The sequence below is a fragment of the Melospiza melodia genome, chromosome 15 (assembly GCF_035770615.1).
Source record: "Melospiza melodia melodia isolate bMelMel2 chromosome 15, bMelMel2.pri, whole genome shotgun sequence".
NCBI classification, from domain to species: Eukaryota; Metazoa; Chordata; class Aves; order Passeriformes; family Passerellidae; genus Melospiza; species Melospiza melodia.
Genome location: NC_086208.1, coordinates 14,373,216 through 14,395,223, shown reverse-complemented (window position 1 = coordinate 14,395,223; position 22,008 = coordinate 14,373,216). Strand labels below are relative to the sequence as shown.

The 22,008-nt window shown below is 44.6% G+C and overlaps 1 protein-coding gene across 1 annotated transcript in view; it reads left to right on the top strand.

The window, feature by feature from the left end:
* The first annotated feature begins 6,275 nt into the window (after positions 1–6,275).
* AKAP13 (A-kinase anchoring protein 13) overlaps positions 6,276–22,008 on the top strand; it is a 209,088-nt gene continuing 193,355 nt past the window's right edge. Inside the window, exon 1 of the mRNA XM_063169873.1 lies at positions 6,276–6,342. The gene's annotated coding sequence lies outside the window, so the exon portion shown is untranslated. The remainder of the gene's footprint in view (positions 6,343–22,008) is intronic.

Sequence of the window (22,008 nt, the reverse complement as noted above, 5' to 3'; positions counted from 1 at the left end):
TAACTTGATTCTCTGCCCATGTAACACTAATCCCTCAGATGTGGTTTGGAGTTGGATATATACATGCACCAATGCTTTGGCTTGTGACAAACACGAGAAAGTGGATGCCAACATTTGAAAACTTACTGCAAAAGAGAGAGTCAAAATCAAAGCAAAGGATTTTGAAGGACATAGTTATGGACGAGAAGCAAATTTTATGTCTATCTGTGTAGCATCAAAGGGTAGTTTTTTATATTTAAGACCTTAATTATGTGAGGCATTTAATCTCCTGTTTTGTTAAGTGATCTTGCTTGATGAGGTGCCTCTCAACTTTCTGATCTGTTACTGCAAGCACACAAGTGACTTTCTGCTAACCCAGGCAGGCAGTGGGAGGAGGGAGAAGTTAATAAAAAGGGAAACACAGTTTTGCTGAAGTTCTCAGATGCCATGGCCATTTAATTGGTCACAAATCACTTCTCTGGGCTGGCAGGTTACCCAAGGCAGCCACAGCCCACCCTGCTACCCAGGGCAGGTATGCCATGGTACACTGCTTCAACTTCACTAAGAGCAAACTCAGATATGTCTGAGGATGGCTTAACTGCTCTGTGTTGACAAAAAAAAATTATAAAATAGTTGTGAAGACAAAGACCTCATTAGCTGAAGTTGTCTGCTGACTGTAATGACATCCTGGACACCTGTCAATGAAGAGCTGCAGGGATGGAGTAGGCTGTTTGATCCTAATCTCTTATTTGCCAGTCTGGATCAGCTCTGTCTCTGTTTGATCTATCAGAGGTTTAAATGACCAGTGCAGTGGCCTGTTCTGCAGCCTGCAAGGCTGGAGATAAGTCTGCAGAAATACCCAGCTGACCTTGGAATGAGCTGTGCTTGGATTTGCTTACAGGTGGTGATCAAAAATACCGTGTGACGGCTGCTTGGTGGGAAAGAGATCCCTTCCACACAAAAGCCCATCAGTGCTGCAAAACACAGCTTGCTCAGCCTGGCATGCCAGAGATGCCATACCCCATGCTTGACATGGGCTTCTTAGCTCCTGAGAAATAACTGAGAGGCAATCTAGTGTTACAGAGTGAGGGGAGACCCTGACAGGCCAGAATGCCAACCCTGCAGCGTGTCCATCTCACAGCATGTCCCACAAATAGCCAGCCAAGCCCATGCTGTCTCAGCAGCCAGAGCCATTGCAGCTGGAGGCAGAGAGGGGAATGGAGAAATGATCTTTTCATGCTGGCTCTCCTGGTCTGGGGAATTTGGAGAGATGAGTATCTGTGAGCCTGGTTTCTCCTTGAAAACCTCCTTTGGCACTAAGGACTACCATCCTACCAAAGCCATGTGCATATTCAGAATTAACTCTTCAGAGCTTGCTATGCTGAACCATATTCCATCACTACACACATGCACAACCTCCAGTGAATGTCCAAAATCTCTTCTGTCCTTCCTGGCACTAGGATTTGTGCCAGCATACCTTTGATTTCCTAGAACCCACACAGCATTTTTATACAGCACATGACAAAGCAGCTTCCTTTTCCCCTCTTGAGACCTGAGGTTTTTTTTTGGAACCTAATGCTACAAGAGATCTCACTTGTTGACAGGCCAACTGTACTGCTGAACAGAGATGCCAATGTCCTTTTGTGCTTTTCTGTGACTTGGAAATGTGTTAAGATGAAGAAAACCACGGTGCATTTTTGCTGACCCTCGTGCACATCAGCAGTTCTGGTGCAGAAGTACAAGAACCATCTGGTGGGTGCATGTCAGCTTGCAGAGCTGGGCTGACTGGCAATGGGTACAGAACTTGTGTGTGAGAAAATGAGGCTTCATGAGACGAGCTGAGGAACTTTCTGGCAGTCTAGCACTGGAAATCTCTATAAAAGGAGTCTGTTTTGTTCTCAAGACATGAAGCCAACCACAACAGTCTGCTACAGGTACATGTTGTAACACACAGGTGTTGGCAAAACAGTTGGTGGGCGGCTGATGATGGAAATTCAGAGCAGTTCTTAAAGCAGTTCATGTTCAACCCATAGGTTTGTTCATGTGCCTGAAGTGGATGGTCTGTGATGGCAGTTTCCACCCTGCACTTGAATCTCTGTGAATCACACACCATCCCTCTTTGCCCTCCTGAGAAGCACAAGTACCTCTCTTGGCACTTATTTTTCATTTGGGAGATTTGTAAAGATCCATAGGAAAAGTTTGGGCAGGTATTTCAGGATATGAATGGGAGAAAGTGCTTGCATGTTTGGATAAGCTGGAAATATTTGCCATCACCCATGGTTCCCAGCAGCTGGAGGACTCTCTCACATTCTGTAGTTTTGGAGATCTCATCCAGTCCATATACAGCTGCAGAGAAAATCTGAATAGCACAGGCCAAGGATGGAGCACTTAGGTCCTACATAAAGATACTTTTACACATCCACACTGTACATTCAATTTCATCCTGTTTCACCCTTCATTATATTTACAAGACTCAAGCAAATATTGTCAAGTGACCTAGATGTTGACAGTTTCTCTTGGTGCCTCACACAAATAAACAAATACACCCATCAGCTCTGGCATGGATTCAAGAGAAGCCAGGGGTGCCCCATGCATTCACATCCTGGCCACACATGGTGGTGGCAATAAATAATTGTTTGCAAATGTATGTGTTGCTTTCTTGATTAGTTGCTTTAGTGTGAGATCTGCTGTATTGATTAATTTTAATCTACTTTGTATGTTATTTAGATCTGAAATTGAGTAGAGTGTAGGGAATGAGGAAACTGGTTAATTTTTTGGGTGTATACTGCATTTGATTAATTTTATAGCCTGTGTTGACAAAAGCTTTTATCCTAGTCTGCTATCAACTTAACTCTCTGTGTTTGTAATTTTTCACTCCTGGGGTCCTACATAATTCAATTTCATAAACTGATTTGATGGATGTTTTCTGATACTTCAATAAAACCTTTTGGCACAGATTTGCCTATCCCTTGCTCTGCACGTACCTGGACAATGCTTGCTGAAGGCAGAAGTAGAACTGTATTAAATTAAAAGGTGTACTGAAAAGAACAGGATGGCCAGAGCAGATGGGTGTAAACAGTGTGCTTTGACAAAGCAAGAAGTATGAAGCCCAAGTGAAAGAGAAAACTGTCCCCGGAGGATTAAAGACAGTTTTTGCAGCCTGCAAGTCCCCTGTCATCCCTCCTTCTGCCCTTTCTACCATCCATTTTTACATTTTAACTTGGATATCTATATAGTACACAGGAATGGGTTAACTTCTCCTGAAGGCAGCTTTCAGCCACAGTCCACAATTTCGCAGCAAAGATTGTACCTCTTACAGGACTTTAGAGATTACAATGAGTAGAGTTTCAAGAAGGAAAATGATATTAAAATCTCTTACAGGTGTAGCTGCTGTTATTCTCAGCTACCAGGCACTGGCTTCAAACAAGCAGGGACTCAAAGAAAACACCACACACTAATGCTCAGTGTCTCAGTTTTGTAGCTGCTCGGATATGATGAAAACAAAATCTCTAATAGCTGCTGCTTCCATCATTGCACTGCACTCTGTTTTCTATTCAGTTGCAAGGACAGCTCATTTCCAGCAAACAGGAACAATGTGCTCATATTGCTAATTCATGCCACTACACACAAATGTTCAGATTATGTTGTGCAGAACCAAATTCCAGTCTCATTCATGAGTGCAACTCACACTTCAATCCAGTTCCCTAGCAAGAAGCAGGGAGCCCTGCAGCAAAGCTTGTGACAAAATATAACCTGAAAGAGGCAATAAATGAACATCTGATATATTTTATTATGTTTTCATAAAGTTTGAAAAGCAGACCTGGACATATAGCAGAGGATGGAACCCAGGGGAGCAAGTGTCAGAGATGATTTGGAGGCAAATGATTCGTCAGGAGGTTGGCATCCACAGAGTGCTGCACAAATTTCCCTTAATCTACTGCCTCCCTGCTTTGGTTTGTGGTGATATGTGTTTGCAGACAGGATATTTTGATATAGAGAATTTGGGGGTGGATAATTTAAAGACTAAAGTAGAGTGCTGACTAATCTTGGGGAAATGCAAGGTAAAAAGATGTGCTAAGTGCTGCTGAGAGCAGGGGCTGGGCATCTGCAGTGGCCAATACAGCCTTTTTGTGGCACTTGCTCAGTGGTCTGTGCTCCTGGTGCATCAGCAGCCCACCCACAAGCCAGGGGCACATGAGATCAAATCTAAACTGAGATCCTGTCCAATCCCTTGGCAGTCTGGGGAGCTGCCTAGCCATCCCACAGCGCTGTCCACCTTTGCTAATTCCCTCCCTGAGTTACCACGAGCCCCGGGCACTCCAGGAATATGTGGGAGGCTGGAGAAGCCCACTTTGGCAAGGAGTATTTCTCTTAGGGAAAATTACACCATCTCTGCCTGTGTTTTGGTTCACCCTCTGTGACTGCATGGGCCAGAATATCTTCCATGAATGGGGCCAACCAGCTGATCCTCCTGCTTTGGTGCTAAGCTGCTGCACTGTCTTTTCTCAGTATTTTCCACGCTAATTTCCTCAGGTGCGACGAGGCAGGCTGGGCTGGGCTGGGCCAGTCATTGTTTGGTTGGAGCCCTGTAGGGGACAGTTTTGTCAAGACGTGGCCTTTCACTAGATGGTGCTCTTTGCTGAGCCATCGCTGTGTCTGACCCCTCTATCTTGGAGCTGGGAACTTCCAAATGATCTGCCCCATAAGCTCTCCTTGTAGAGATGGCAAAGGAAGATATTTTTCCAGAGTCCCTGCTCTCATGTGCCTTATTTTATTGGAGCCATATAAAAAAAAAAAAAAAAACCCACAAAAACCTACTGCTTTATATCTGGTTTTTAAGGGTGTACAATGCTGGTACATTCCAGTCTCCAAAACGACCAAAATGCACAAGCATTGGGACCATTTTTATTGTTTCAGTTGCTTTCAGCTGAATCAACAGTGCACGTTTTGGAAGCCAATGCCAAGTTCATGTGCAGGGTTTTCAGGAGATAATCTTCTGACCATACACAGTGTTGGTTTTTCTGTCCTACTTGAAGAGAACACGATGTACAGGAATTACCCGCAGCCTTTGCCCAGTGCTCTTTGATCAGCAGCAAAATCTCTGGAAAGTGTTTTGAAGTGCTTTTGGGCTGGTTCTCATGAAGTGACACACATTAAGCTCAGTGCTGATACTGTCTTTGTGCACATCATGATCCAGCCACTGCCAGGGCTAGCGGGACACTGTAGAAAAAGCCAAGTGGAAATGCTGGGCCACCACATGTACACATTTCCAAGGAGCTTCCAACAAAAACAGTAACTGAAGGCAAATCACCACCACAAGAGATCAGGCATCGCCACTGTGCAGGGCCTCCTCCAGCCCAGCCGCACACGGACCACAGACCACATGAGCTCATTTGCTAATGGTGGGGTGCCCTTTCCACTGCTTTTCCGGGGAAAGGCGTGGGAACGGTATGGGAAATGTTCCTCCATAAAACCTACACAACCATAGAACCAGGAAAGAGGGTGAGGAGGAGGATGAGGCCGCGGACTGGGCTGGTGGAACTCAAGTGGAGCTGCTGGGTTTGTGACAGGTACAGATGTGCAGCATATTCTGGTCACAGAACAACAGAAGAGGCTTTAACTGCTCGAAGTGGGGATGCCAGAACTCCAACACCCACCAGAACAGGCCCTACAGACAAAGCTCAGCACGTGGAAAGTCAAGATCCTAAAATCCCGTAATGGTTTGGTTGGAAGGAATCTCCAACATCATCCAGCTCCAACCTCCCCGCCGTCGGCAGGGACACCTCGCACTAGCGCAGGTTGTTCAAAGACCGATCCAGCCTGGCCTTGAACTCTTCCAGGCATGAAGCAATCCCCATGCGCCCCTTCGATAAAAACAACCCCGCAGCCTGAGCCGCTCTTCCACACCCGCACCTCCACGTTCCACACACGCCGCCGCCTCTCCCCCAGCAGCCGAGCTACCGGCAAGGGGCACAGGCGAGGGAGAAGCCCCCGGGGCAGGGAGCGGGGCTTTTCCCAGCGCTGCTCACGGCCAGATCGCAGCCCCAGCGAATGCCGCCGGCCCCGCACGGCCCGTGCTCGCACTGCCCGGCCCAGGGCGGCCCCGTCCGGCCCCGCACGGCCCGGCACGGCCCGGCCCCGCTCGGCCCCACCGGGGCGGCGCATGCGGGCTGGCCGGGCCGGGCGCGGCGGTGGCTCAGGTTGCGAGGCGGCAGCCCCCGGCCCTCCTCCTCTCCTTCCTGCCCGCCTCCCCGGGCGGAGAGCACCGGCCCGGCCGCCTCCTCCGCCCCCTCCCCGTCCCCGTCCCTCTCCCTTCCCTCCCGGCCCCGCTGCCAGGGGCGAAGCCGCCCGCCGGGCCCCGCGGTGAGTTTGCCCCGCTGGAGTTGGGCGAAGGGGTGGGGGAAAGTTTGGGGAGGCCGCCGGCGGGGGCGGAGGGGTGGGCACTCCCCGGGGCCGGGGGTGTGCGGGAGCCCCCCGCCCCTTCCCGCTCGCTCGCACGCTTCCCCCGCCCTTCATCGTCCTCGGGGGGGTTTTTCTCCGCGCAACTTCGCGTGGAGCCGGTCCGGGCGGCTCCTCTCCTCCGCGTGGCTTTATTCCTGTTCATTTCAGGGCTCTCGGTAGTTTTTCATTTATTTGGAGCGTTCTCTCGCGCGGCTGCTCCCCGCCGCTATTGTCTGCGGGCCGGGGCCGGGGCCGGGGCCGGGCGCGGTTCCCCCGCAGCCGGGCGGGGGTGGCGGCCCCGCTGTGCCCGGGGGTGTGCCGGGGACACGCACCCGCCTGGCCCCCAGCCTCCCTCCACGCTGGAATACTGATATCCTGCTCGGAACCCCCTCCAGGCTCACAGACACAACTTTGTATCGCAGTTTATCGCGCGGAAAGTCACCGCTGATTCTTATCAAGAGCCCCCCGCAACACGCTGGGGTTGGTGCGTGTCACCTTTGGGTCTCCGTGGCCTTTGATGTCACTGCCGTGGGGTCTATTTCATGCGTTCACTCTGTTGCTTGAAAATACAATTGTTTTTGTTCCTTCTCGTGTGCAGACCCTTCTTCTGAAGCAAATGCAGGAGTTTCTGGATGAGGATTGCGAAATAGTAGTTTTTTTTCTGAACCTGTAAACTGTTGGGGTTTATTAATCCACCTTCTGTGACTGTGTTGTAACTGCAAGTCATATAGAGGAGTGGGGATTTGCAGAATCTGATTTTGCTGACCTCTGGAATTGGTTCTGCTCCAGTGTCCTTTACAGGGCTTCATGTTAGCTGGAGATTGGAAGTGAGGGAAAAAAGTGATTTATAAAAAGTTCTTTTTTTTTTTTTTTTTTAAGAGTGTGCTGTACCATTTCTGCTGTGGATGACCAGATAGAGATTTGATAAAGGGATTAGAAATCCTGCACTGCTGTAGGACAGTTGGTCACTGTGGCTCTCTGTAATCTCCGTCAGCCATAGAACTTTAGGTGCTCATGGAGATATGCGATGCAGTAGAAATATGTAAAGCATGTAGCTTCAGAGCTGAGTTTAGACAGTTGGTCTGAGATCTATGGATGTCTCGTGCACTGAGAGTTTTGGCTAATGTAATCTAATCGGTTTTAAAGGGCCAAGCGACATTAGTTCTGTTTGTGGTGACTCTCCTGGAGTCCCATGTTGGGTGTGTTTCTCATGTTCTGCACACCCTTGCTGAGCTGTTGTGGAATTGTAAGGGTGAACCAAGTTCCACATGGGTCTTTGAAGGTAAGATATCATTTATTGTGGTGTTAGAGGAGCTGTATTTTTATACATAGATGCCTTAGCAGTGGGAGTAGATTGATGTTTAACCTCATAACATCCCTGCCTGTGGATAGAAACTGCTGTGTGTAGTAGAGAGGCATTTGCTGTGCTTTGGGACATGGTGACAGTGACTTGTTCGTACACTTGAAATTGACGTGTTTGGGTTTTTTTGTTTTGGTTGCTTTTTTCACAAGCCTGGTTGCAGAGTAAGGGTGCAGTAGACAAGGTGAGGATCATCTGGTCGTGTGTTTTCCCTTGGCACGAGTTCAGGTGTGTAGCTGTTGTCCATTTCATGGGTTCCGTCGCCCATCTGTCCTTGCAGCGCTGCCCGGTGCTGGACAGACGGGCTAGCCTGGGGCTGTTGCTAGAAGGGCACGGGTGTTGAGTTCTGCCAGGCAGACAGGTTTTGTAGGTAGCCTGTATGACGAGTCCCCTGCAGGTAGTGTGGATATGAGCTGAGCTGAGTGACAGTGTTCCAGCCTGGATTTCCTGCCCATCTCTGGTGACCACGGATGGCCGGCATAGCCCGAGAGGTGAGGACACGACGTGTCCGAAGGGAGAGAGTCCAGCCAGGGACTGCAGCCAGAGAGAAAGGCAGGAGCTCGATGTTCCTGATTTACAGCTTCGCTGCATCAAAGGAGGGAAACACATTTAAGAGCTCAAAGCTTCTCAAAGGAACAGAGCTCTGCCAGGTACTATGCGATGATGGATGTTTTTAAACACAGTCTGCGTAGCGCAGCTTTGAAACTCAGGCATATGCAGAACTCACTAATCTCTCAGCAGGATATACTTGTGAGTAAGCCATGTTCTGGTCTAGGGTACACTCCTGTGCTAAGAGGAGGATTAAGTACTGTTAAAGGAATCTGGTTATTCTATCCAAAGCATGAATTAAGAACAGCAGTCAATAAATTATCCTTGAGGAAAAAAACATTGGTAGGTTTATTGGTGGTGTTCACATGCTCCTGTGTTACAAGAGCAGTGGGGTTCTTTCATATGATTTTCTGCTGGAATATTAAGTTTTAATAAATAGCTACTTAACAAAAAAATCGTTAGTAGAAGCTGCAGTGCCTGCTGTACCTATTTCTTTTCCACTGTTTCCAGGACACCAACGTATCAGTTTTCTCTGCCTGGTATTTGGTGGTGATCCACTCGCCAATAAAACCGACCTTGAAGCAGCTTGGAAGCTTTTCTGCTTATTACTGTAGCTAGTTATCTCTGCAATCTACTTGAGTGCTATTAAATGCTATTTCTATAGGGGTTCCCCACACAGGCAATAAATAGCCTGAAGTCAGCTGAACCACACAGCTGATTGGTAGGGAGGAACTATTTGGTTTTGTCTTGCCTCTACTGGTGGAAGGCACTGCTAAGAAGTTATAAACTTGAGGAGAAGGCTGGGTAGTCCAGGAGGCCATAAAGGCATGGTATGGCCTCCCTGTGTGATTGTGGCCCCATGTTTTACCAGTCCCCTGCACAGGGAGTTGGCAGCTGGTGTGGTTTCCAGCTGGAGGGTGACTCCTGTTTGCAGGCACATGAGAGGCTGGATGTGGTAAGCTGGGGAGGAAAACACCTTGCAGCCTGCACCTTGTGATTACTGAGTGCTGTTTGGTGCCAAGTGCTCATGTGCTTGCTTGCATTGATCACCTGTAGGACAGATAAAGGTAATGAGTGAAGTTCTGAAGCAGCTGATAGCTCTGGTGTAGAGTCCTCCTTGCTGCCCTGGGGTTTGCCACAGGGGATATAATCCAGGTGGGAGCCTGGTTGGGGCTGGCATGTACCACCTGGTCACCAGGAAGCTCTGCACCTTTTCTAAAACAAAACTGGTTTTTAGGGTGTTGGATATAATGCGATTTTTATGAATAGCTTAGTCATGCTTCATTTTTTTTTTTCCCTCTTCTAAAACAGCTGTCAACAATCTCACTGTGGGGAGGGAATGGGCCACTCCTTGTACTTACTGAATAGTCAGGCACTTCAGCCTGGCATTGCACTTCTTAGTGGCTTTTGGAAACAAAGCCGTGGATGTGGCACAATGGCTTCTTTTTATTTATTTATTTATTTATTTATCAAGCCTGCCTTTCCCCCTTTGCAAATGACCTTTATGCAGATCTAGAAGGCAAAGCCCATCACTGGGAGTTAGCTAGTTAGTTACTTCAGTTACTGATAAGAAAATATGATGGCAGTGCTCCAGGAAAAGCAGCTATGCTGGGAACTTGTTGCTGCAGTGAAGCTATACAGATCTTTTTCAGAATGATATACCTCTGTATATTTATAGTGCTTTGTCAGGGAAACAGGGTGACTCCTCTCATAATGTCTGCATGACAAATAAGCTGTGACGCCACAAATCTTGTAAAGAGTTTATTGTCCTTCTCCAGACGGCTGGTGGAGACATGCAGTAGGTAAAAGTTTCAGTATCGTGCTAAACTTGAACTGCAGTTTTGTCATCTCATCTCTTTTGTGTGTTGGCGTAGCATAAGCAGCCTCTTCCAGTTCCCCAGCCGGGCCACACTGGGATTTTTGGGTCTGTTCAGCAAACCAGACTGGGAAATGGATCACAGATTAGATTATATTATTGTTTTTTGTGTATACAATTCATAACTTGTGTCAGTTAAGAAAATAAGTTCATTCTGTACCTGCATCACTTACCTGACTCGTGTTCTGTTGTGTTACCACAAGCAGCTGCTGTGGCAGAGGGTTGGATGCTTCCACCAGGAGAACCCTAAACTCTTGGAAGTGCTTTTCCATTTGCAAAGAAGGCATTTGACTGTGGTGCCCATCCCTTTTTTATAGCATGTGAAGACGACATGGGAGATAGATGTTTCTGAGATAAGCAAGTGTGCTAAAAGTCAAAGTGTTTAATTTTTCAGTTCTCTAAGACAGCAGTTCAAGAGCAAAGAGAAATCTGTGCAAAATAAGTTCTGCCATTTTGATAATGTTTTTTAAAATTTTCTTTATAACTATTTTAGATAGGTTGCTAGGTTGATGAGGAACAGGGGAAGAAAGTGCAATCACAAATATTTTTAAGTAGTCAACAGTCCTTAAAAAGTACAAAGTGTGATGCCTTGGAAAAAGTAAGCTTTACTTCTGTTGTAGCTGTAATGGATCATATGTTGTGACATGGTCACGCAGTCTAACAAGACTCTTTTATATATATTGAGAAGAAACTTAAGAATTTGATGCTGAAGAGTTTATTGGATGGTTTGTAATATGCATGAGAAAAAGGTGAATTCTTTGTTGGCATAGCAATGAAATTCTCACAGTCCAAATGCTCAAATATTTAATCTAGGATTGGAGAAAACATAAGGAAAAATTACCCCTGAAGCTAATATCATCACCTTCTACAGCACTTGTGTTGAGGGCTTGAAATACAGTATATTCCAGGCATGTTTTGGGTGTGAGGTTGGGTTTGGTGCCTCTGGGCGAGGTCTGCTGGTGGTGTGGGTTCCATGGTTGGTGGAGGATCTTGACTGTGGCCCTGGCTGCAGAATCCAGACTGGTGCTTCTTCACCAGTGAACTCGTAATTCTGCAGGTTTTCTTGACAAAGTTAATTCTCCTGGACCACCTGGATTTTTCTTGAATCTCTTTCCCCTTATAAAGACTTTGAATTTGCTTTTATATTCAAAACGATCCAATCTCTTCAGTCAAATTTTCCTTTTTTTTAAATTTTTGTGATTCTCATAAAGTTGTTCATAATAAATAATTTTCCTGTTTGGCTGTAAATAATAAATAATTTTCCTGTTTGGCTGCTCTTGTCTTTCCAAAACTGGTCATAGTATTTTGTTCAGTCCATGTGGCAACTGAACTGTCACAGTTTTCTTGTAGGTTTGATCCTTTCATTTGATTGCCTTTTGATTTCCTTGAAAATCGTGAGGTAGAGACTGATTGCTCATTGGATCCTGTGGAGCTGCTCTTCTGAGATAATATTTAAAATGTATGAGCACAGGTAGCAACTGATCATTGTGTCTTTGTTTCAAGCACTTGTGAAATTTTCTAATAGACTGTGCAAAATTTGCCACAACTTCTGACTGCTTCTAGTCTCTTTTCGTATTTTTTGACTACTTTCAGGTGGCTGATCTAACTTTCCCATTAGTCTTGTTGCTGAACTGTTTTTACTTTAATGTTACATTTGCAAAATACACAGTGAGAGATCTCCCCAAATTGTTTTTTAATGTGAGATGTTCTTTACAGTGTGGCAGCACCGCTGAGATTAACCTGATCCACTGTAAAAGGAAGGATTTAAGGATTTTCTTCTGTAGCAGCTCCTTCAGGTTTTATTTCTGAGAGCAAGGGAAAAGGAAATAAGCAACAAATTATTCATTTAAAAATGGGGCTGAATTTTGGTGAGCATAATGCTCTATGAGCATGATTTAAAGTGGTCATCTTAAAGGTCATTTGATGATGATGATCAAAACTTTGTGTGGAGAGAAAGTGCCCCGTGTGTCATCTTTGAGTCTTCTGTGCTTTTTATCACCCACGACTAATGCAAACTGGAGCAGCAAGTTACGCTAAAATCTGTGACATATTTGTATCTTCATCTAAACCGTATCTGAGGTTTCTGGCAAAGTTGCTTGGGAGAGTCAGTCTTTTTCCCAGTGTGTCCCTGCCCTCAGTGGTGTAACTGTTCTGTAAATCTGAATGCTGCACTTAGTAAAACCATTACAAACAAAGGTTCTGGCACGGAGCAGTTGTTCTAAACCGGACTGTCTTCAGACTCAAACTGGTGACTCACCCATTCTTGTTCCATGGATTAACACACCTGGCATGTGTCACGCATGGATGCTGGCCCAGGCATCCTGTTCTTGCAGGTATCCCTGTTTCCAGTGGAGGGAGGATTAAAGTGGGGGTGGGAGTGTGCACAGCAGTTAAAAACCACCTGGTGGAGGTTGATGCTGAGGATGGGTTTGCCCAGAGGCTCCTTTTGCCGTGTGCCTGATGTTGCTCTGTTTCCGCCACTTTTTAGGGATGCGCAGAGTGGCTGCTTGTGGGAAGTCTCTCCTTCAGGGCAGCAATACAAAAAGCTGTGCTGGGTCAGGCCATGGGTTGTCTGCCCTTGTTTCCTGCCCCGTGGTATTGGTTGTGGGTTCTTGGGGAGGTGTGAGGGCAAGGAGAGTCCACACCAGTGACTGTGGGCACAGTGGGGTTCAATACCAGGATGTGTGACACATTCAGCTTCCCAGCATGTATGGATATCGACGCCCTGCCAACTCTTGAAACTTGCTGTCAATAGAAAAAGAGGGAAAATAAGGGATGGTGGGAGTGAGATTGTTGAAGGGAATGAGTCTTGGTCACTTTACACATGCTGTTTTCCCTCCTGAGTTTCCTCTGGGATGCTTAAGCCTTTGGTCCCATAATAGCAGTGGGACAATGAATGCTTGGATGGAGGAAGCAGGTGTTAAAGGGAGGGGGGAAGTGATTTATTTTGGGGGGAAGGGGAGGACAGGATGGCCATATTTGCCTCTTATACAGACTAATTTCTTTTGGCTCATGAGCTTGTGCACAGCTTCCTAATTGCTGAACCTGCAAGTAAGATGGCAGCAAAACTGGGACTTGCCTTTTTTTTGAGTTAATATCACTTAGTGAGTCAGCCAAGAAGTGAGGTTTACGTGATATACCTCTGGTGTTACGTGATGAGTTCTGTTGTTTTGTTCCCTGTTACCATAAATCTTTCTCTGCAGCAGCAAGGCTGCAGTGCTGACAACACTGGACATCTTCAGGTCTGCACTTTGTACTTGGGAGTGCTAGCTTTTAATTGTCTAAAACCAAACTGGAGCTGATTGAGTTTATGTGTGGCCTAGATTAAAACAGTTTCTGTAGTGGGATCTGAAGGTCTTTGAGTTGGTGGAGAGGGTGATTCTGAGATAAAGTAAAACAGGCTGCTTCACGTGCTGTGTAGCAGATGTGTTTGCATCCCTAGCCCAAAGATTTCCCATCCTGGCAGTAATGACAACACTCCATTACATTAGTGGGGTTTTCAGCCTGTGCAGGAACCTCTCTTGAACATGGGAGTCAGTTTTTCCATCACTGAGTGTTTTGCAGCCACTCCACCCATTTTTATGATGAGTGATCATCATCGAAGAGCACAGTGGAACACAAGAGGTGGTGAGCAAACCTTTTGTTACATTAAATGTAAATGTTTATAGTTTCTCTTCTCCTAGCAGCTGCAGAGAAAGTAGGTTGTCTCAGTTGGGTATAGAAATAAAGACTAAACCCTTCTTATATGTACTGTCATAAAAGAAGGCCTTGTGTAATAAACATTCATTTCACAAGGTCCAGGTGTCTCTTTACACTTTTGTTTGATTCAAGGCAAAAGGTTGCTGCACATGTTTGTTAACTGCAGGTTTTTCTCTATTGTGGTGCAGATTCCAACAGGAAAATACACATTTGTCCTCAGACCCATTGTGAGAGGATGCTGGGGGTTATGTTGGTACCCACTGTGTGCTGGTGGCTCCTGCTGAGTTGGGCACAGGAGTGTGAATCCGTTTATGCAGTGGGGAGTCTCCAAAATTTGGAGCTGCTTTCCTCCCCTGGCCAGAGCTACTAATGAATTTTGGAAGAGTCTTTTGGTTCTGTAGCCTGAAGAAGAGTTTGTGTGTAGCATGGAGGCTGAGATCTGAGCACTTAACTAGCATAAAATGCTTTTAACTACCTTGTAAATGTATTTTCTTGAGTAGGTGCCTTTCTTGTCCCTGTGAAAGATGCTGATGGGAGTAGGATGATAGGATCAGGTTTCTTGAGAGCTCTCCCACAATTAAAACAGGGCTTTGATCCTTGTTTTCATGGGCAGTGTATTAAGCTAGAAAAAGAAGCAGAGTGTTGCATGAAGAGCTTACAAGTTACTACTGTGGATAATAAATATGTTTGCATGGATGTTAAGAGCATTAATTTTTTGTGAAGTGCATTGAAAATGGGAGAATTAAAGAAATACTTAAGTGCTAACTGGCTTTGTGTCTCGTAGGTTTTGTAAATTTCTTTCTCCCTTATTCCAGTCAGTTTCAAGTTTTTCTTATGGGTAAGTTTCAAGTTGTGTTTGTTATTGATAAGAAATTTACCTGTCAGTCCGATACATTTTTTTTCTGTGTTCTGGGAATTTTGCAATTTACCAGTGGGCAGTAAGATGGTAAAATGTATTTTCAGATGGCATTTCAGAAGAAGTGCTCTGCTGAATGTGTTGTCCTTCCTTCTGCAGCTGGAATTGGCTCTGCTTAAACTGCAGGGTTTAGTGCTTAGACCTCCCTGGTTTTCCCTTTATCAGATTAGCTGGGATTTTGGCAGGACTTTGTGCTGCTTTTTCTTAGCCAATCGACTTGCATGTGAGTGTTCAGTAACTTTCTTGCTTTATAATCTCAAAGTTCAGAAGTCATCGGGTTCTTTGAGACTAATAAGAGATCCTATCCCAGCAACACCTTGCGGCAGGCAGAGAAAACACTTGAGTATGTGGAGAGCAAGTTTTGAAATGAAAATTCAAAACTTCTTGAGGAAGATGGAGGACCTGTGGCAAGGAAAGTGCTTGGAAACGTATACATCTTTCTGAAGGTAAAAAACATGAATTTGCTTTTTACCCTTTCTTTCCTGGATGGTCCCATCTTTCCTGGATGGGACCTTTCCTGGAAGGTCCCATCCCCTTTGTGATATCAGTTAGTACTATGAGATGGCAGATAAATGGCAGTCAGTTACTGTACAACTGCATTATATAAAAAGGTTAAGCATTGTGATAAAATGTATCAAGTCAGTATAAACTTATCGAGCTTTTTAGGACTTTGCTTAGAGGAGTCCTGATTTTCCCACCTCGCTCCCTCCCCAGAACCAATTTGCAAAATCTTTGCCAATTTTTACTAAAAATCTAGTCTGATCAGTGCTACTGGTATTAATTAAGAAAGAATAAAACTGTTTGTATAAATACCTGTGTGTATTAATACCTTGGGCTTGTCATATCTCCGTGCTAAAGAGAAACCTAGGCCATTTTGAAGGAAATGAGCCCTAAGTCTTGTTGAAGTTTTTCTTTGTATAAGTACATCACTTGGTGTTTGCAGTGAAGGAAATAAATTGTTTCCTTGCAGGGTTTTTTGATTCTTACATAAGTCTCAGTTGGAGCCACTGGATACCTTGGGGATAGAGACTTGGTTTAACATTTGGTGGAAGTTGACTGAGGAGCAGGAGCTGTTGCAGTGTGGTTGTGTTATTGTGGCTGTGATAGTTGGCAGAGCAGCATTTTAAATTCCCACACAAGAGATGTACAATTCTGTCTGCTTGAGACCTTGTTGCTTCTGGCTGGTTGGGGGAAAAAAAAAAATATGCCCATGATGGAAAGGAGAGAAAGAGCTGTTGGGATGCTGCTAGATGAAAGCCTAGCAGCAATGAGCAGTTTGGGAATACACCCGAGCTGGAATGCAGGGTCAGGCTCAGAGTGTGCCTCCCAGCCAGGGAGAGTTGCAGGGTGGAGATGGCAGGGACCACCCTGCACGTTGGGAACCAATTGTCACCTCTGCTTCGTGCTCAGCCTCGAGCTGGCTGTCCCCTGTTGGAGAGCAGCCTTTTGGGTGTGCACTGGGCACTCAGCAGCATCCTGTGATGAGACAGGGGGAATCCTGCTTTTTGCCTTCCCTGTGACTGGAGCACATTGAATTCACTGCTTGGTGCAGGATGCTGGACCCCTGGTGCATGATGTGCCACGTTCTGGGTGTAGCTGCCTTGGTCAGTGTCATTGTCCTGCCACAGAGCAGAGGCAGGATCAGAACACACACTCATTTCTCTTTGCTTCTTTAAATTATCTCTGTAAACTCCCTGATATCTGTTATTCAGAAAATAAATTTTGTCTCATGCATCCAACCCAGGAAAGCGCTTATATTATATATCCAGCAGCCAGGAAATTGAATGAATCCTGATCTATTCTTAATTTCTTGTGTTTCCTGTGGTTTTGTTGTTTGTGTTACCAGCCCTAATATTTACATACTTTTGAATGAGCTTTTCTTTTTTTGGAAGATACTGCTTTGTTTGTATGCCTTGCAAAACAGGTTCTTCCATTTCTTTTTTTCGAATAACCAAACAACTTACTTTCTCAGAGGAGTAGGAGGAAAAAAAAAGGAAGATTATAGGAATCACCAAAGGGAGATATCTAAGAATAGATTTTTTTTTTGGTTGATGATACGCTAAGACTTATTCTAAACTTGCATCTATCCTTCCAAATGTCTTTAGGCTCTTTGAGAACTTTGTAAAACTTGTTGCATATGAAATTAAGTGCTTGTGGGTGCTTTATCTGAATAGCAGATGCATTTACAGTTGACATTTTAAATGCAAAGGGGCTTCCATGAAAAATGCTTGTAAGAACAAAGCTGTAGTTCCCACTGAAACCCCAAAGACATAGGAAGACAAGTTGGTGGAGTCTGCTGTGTTAATGTTTAAAAGTAGAGCTGGTGAGTGTTGTTCATCTGTGTGTCTCTGGAAACTGATGTAGTGCTTTTTTCTGCAAAGTAAGGAATATTTCACAGTTATATTCCCTGCCTTTCTTCTGGATATGGAGGACTGATGGAGCTGATGTTCTTTAGGGGGTCTGTCCCTTGGTACATCAACTGGCTGCCTTTTCCATGGATGTTTGCTTTCCTTTAGGACCTAATTTGAAATTGCCAATTTTTTTGAAAAAATAAAGCGTTCTCCATGGAATCTGTGATCAGCCTTTATTTGCAGGTGTTACTGTTCTGTGTTGAATTTCCAACTATTCTTCAGATATTTATTTCTTTCAAAAAACAAGACGAAACTTGAGAACTTTTTCTTTCAAATCTCTTCTGCCTGCCATGGATAAAACCTGTTTGCACGTTGATGAATAGTGGCTGGGAAGCCTGTCTGGTTCTGCAGCAGGATCCATAAATAGCATTAGTGTCTGGTTTACTTTGGGAAGGAAGGTGTCCCGTGGTGGCAGTGGCAGGGGGGAGCCTTGCACTCACTCCCAGTGAAGTTGCCCTGTCTGGGCAGCGTTCACCAGCACGAAACTCTGAGAAACATGATACAGTGTCTCTGCTGAGATACAGAACCCCTTTGAAAGCTCCAGAAACTACTGACATTTATAGAAATGGCTAATACTGGCCTTTTTATTTTCTCTATCCCTGTGATGTTGGCTCAGAGAGGACTTGGAGGATCATAATACTGTGTGAAAAATACTGATGTTTCCCTCATCACCCTTCCTATCATTTGCTGCAGGGAGCACCTTGGGCCATGCAGAGCACATTGCTGCATGTGGTCCATGTCTAGCACTCCTGTGTGTTCAGGTGGATGGGCCAGCACTTGGAGTAGCTGTTCTAGTTGCCAGACTGGATCTGGCAGCTCATTATCAAACATGCTGGGTCTCAGGGTTGGGGTTTGGATGAATGCCTCTGAAATGCACCCTTTCCACCGAGGATATTTTCAGATTTGGTCTTTGGAGCATTTGGTTTGTGGCACAGTTGCTGAAGGAGAAACTCCTCTCTGCTAGATCAAAAATCAGTTTATTTTGGAAAATGGAAGGAAAATGTTCAGGTCGTTCAGGGGTGGCACCGTTAACCATCTCTGATATGCCAGAAGAATTGTGTGCAAAAGGGCAATGGCTGGTAATTATCTCAGAGTGGATGAGGATTGGGATACTTTTGTCCTGTTTCATTGGCAAAATGAATCCAGGTAAAGTTTCAGAACTGGAATAAAAAAGTTTAATTTTCACCCTTTTAATGAAGACAATGATAAAACTCCTTGGCCGCTTGGTTTTTTCCTTTCCTAAACTGCTTGTGGCATGGTTATTGCTGGATGTTGTGAAATGTAAATAACACCAAGGTAGTGAACTCAGCATTCCCTGCTCCTTGGCAGCGTGGGTGAATGGAAACATCTGTCCAGGGCCTCTCTGGTTCCCTTCCCTCACACAGCTCCTGCTTCCAGCACAGTGCTGCAGAACGTGCTGCAAAGTCCTGCAAACCCTCTCCTTAACTCCGCACCACACAAAATGGAGGAAAAGCTGGACAGTAAAGGGAGTGAGGATTTTTCCCCCCCCATAGTGAGTATTTTAATGCAAGTCATTCAGATTTCTGCTGTTCTGATGCCAGCCTGTGACATGGGACAGACCTGAGCTCGTGCTCTTGGCACAGTCCAGCTCCTTGGTGTGTTCATCTCTTGCATTTCACTCTCAAATCACTCACTTGGCAAATGCTTAACTATTCCCTGTCTCTCCTATTCTGATTATACAAGTAGGCTGTGGCAGGGTGTAAGCTTCAGTAAAAAGGATTTATTGGTTTGCAGGCATGGGGATGGGTGATAGGGATTGAACTACTTTTTAACCTCTTAAAGAGGAGTGGGAGGCAAAGGGACAACACAAAACTGCAGCAGCAAATGCAGAAGGAGGATGGGAAACCACCCTGGTAATTCACTCGGGGTTTCCTCTGAGCTTGGGTAGATGATCTTACTAGGTTTTTACTTTGTGGCCATAAAAGAAATGCAAACAGAACCCCAAAACCTAAGTAACCATGCAAATAATGCAGGAAATACGTAGTGAATGTTTTGTGATTGGGAGAGATAGTAACTGGGGCTTCTGAGCTTTGGGTTGGCTACAGGATGTAAATACTGCTTGTGTTGGTATGGGTGGATGATGTGGATCAGGTTCGTTGACACTTTGGACTCTAAAACTTACTTAGTAAATTTCAGACACTGCTTTGAATTTGTTTTCATTTCAGCTAGAGAAGTTGTTACTGATTTTGTCCTGTTAGTGAAACATAAAATTGAGATGTTGTTCTTACAAGGTGTTTTCATCATGATTTTTATTTTTTTTTTATTTTGTAATCATAAATTGGGAAGGATGTATGGGAGAAGAAAAGGGATGCTCTTGTTCCTTTTAAAATCTACAAATACCAATTTTTTTCCTCCCCTCTCTCACCCCTTGTGTGAGTGGTAAAAAAGAAGTATCAGTTTTTAAATAGATCAAACATCTTTCTAGCACATAACATTGGTTTGAGGTGAGGCTGCATGGCCAGGTTTTGATGATTTAGGGATATATTAGGTGAATTAATACAGCCATCTGTGATGCATTTATGAAAACTGGTTTTTTGTTTAAAGCTTTCAGTGTTTTTTTCCTTTGCTGTCAATATGTAAAAAATTATTTCTTTAAGGGAAACCTGAACTGTGCTAGCCAGGGACTAATTCTGCATGCATGATATCCCGTTCTGAAAAAAGTGGGTTATTCTTAACATAAATTACATACTCAGAATTAAGTAAGATTAAAATTACAGTGAAGACAGGCTAATAAGGGTTTTACTCTGCTGAGGAATTTGACTTAAAGCTTGCATTGGAGCCTGAAGTTGAATTTGAGCTGCCAATCCAGCTGAAGTGTAAAATGTCTCCCAGTCTCAACTGGAGTAAGCTAATGCAGAGTTTTAACTGAATTATGGTTTTTTCCTCTCCTTTTCATGGGATAGATTTATAAAGAATTATTTTGATGATTTTATTTTCCCCTCTGAGCACTTCCAAAACCTAACACAAAGCATCATTGCATAATGGAGGGGTGGACAGCAGAATGCTTCTGTGATCTCTAGTGTTGCTTCAGGATTTCCAGCTCTGTAAATAATTGCTCAAGGCAAAGGTACACTAATATTATTTGGTGAACAGGAAGTCTGCAAATAGCATGGTATTTTGCCATAATTGCATTTGCAGTGGTGCAGGTGTTGAGCCTTACCCATAGCCAGGAAAGCCAGTGCCTCAGATACATAGATTTGTAAGAACATGTGGATGAGGAGATGGGATGAACGTTTGAAGGAAAGTACATCATAAGATTTGCATTTAAAGGTTTGAAAAACAAAAAAGTTTCAGGAGATGTGTTGCTGATGGCACTACTACAATGGCTTGGCTTTGAAACAGCAAAACAAAGCCATCCAAATCCCCCTGTCTTCAGAAACAGCAAGATACTGTTAGATTTTTATTTGTTTTTAATGGATTATGGTTTTCTTAGATTGATGTGCTGCTGGTTCTGCTCAGGGCTCAGAGGTATTTGTTACTGTGGTAGTTTTGCCTCATGCTTCTCACACCCAAATCTTTCCTTAGCTCATTTGATGCCAAAATCCTTTTTTTGGCTCTGTTGGTGACCAGAGCAGCTAAGTGTGAATCTTGAGCAGCTGGTTAGGTGACACCCCATGTCTCCTCCAGACAGTGAGAGTGTTCAAACACTTCATTAATACTTTACTTGAGCTGTCTCAGTGAGATGGCTGAAGGAAATTAAATAGTCATTAAAATAATGCTGCCAGAAATGCCTGAAACCAACTATATTGGGAGACTGACTCATCTGCCCTTGCTCTGGATGCAGTGGGAGGGTATCCTGCTTTATTTTCCACAACTTCATGACCTTGTATCACCAGCCCATGCATTCATTTGGGAACAGACTGATGAAGGAGAGAAGATGATACGCTGAAGGGAATGTTTCTGAGGGTGATGCTCATAGTTGAAATGGTCTTGGAGTAGTTATTTTGAGAGGAAATCTTGGCTCGTGTTCATGGAGCTGAACTACTAAGAGCAGCCTGCGAGGTGGGAAAAAAGGGATGGGGAGAAAGGAAGCAGGTGGTGAGAGGATGTGTGTACCAGAGAAGTGAAGCAGCACTCATGTTATCTCTTCCAAGCCCTCTGTTTTTCCTCGCTCTAGAGATGGCCATTACTTCAAGTGGGCCCTGAGGTTTGGAAAAAAGGTTTGGTGTGTGTGTGAGCAGCAAATATTGAGAAAATTGCTGTGCTGTGTGTAAACTTAGCGTGGAAGTTTGTATCTGAGATGCATGGTGATGTCTTCACTTGATTTTGGCTCTAAAACTTTGAGGGGTATAGCAAATTACTTGGTGCCAGCCCAAATGGACTGGTATAAAAGTAAATAAATACTTGTAAAAGATTGACTCTGTCTTCCTTAGTACTGTTCTTGAGTGGAACAGCTTTGGATGTTCTTGAAGAAATTGCTCTTTCTTAGCCTAAAAGGCAGCACTTAAGATATTTAGACAGAAGTGGTGCTGCCTCTCCAGACAGGAATATTTGTATAAATGTTTAAAGTGTCCAGTTAATCTGGCAGGATTGTGACCAGGATAGTGTGCCTGTGTGCATTTACAGTGTAATTATGAATGGTTTGTGCTGTGAGACAGTGTGATGGCTGCAGTGCTGCCTCTTTGTTATAAATACAGTGTCTTCTGGGCTGTTGTTTAAAGACTCCTTTGGAAGCCTGATTTAATAGTTGAGCTGAGTGAATAATTCAAAACCTTTTTATCAAGTTCTTGTTTAAATTCTTAAATGAGCTCACCAT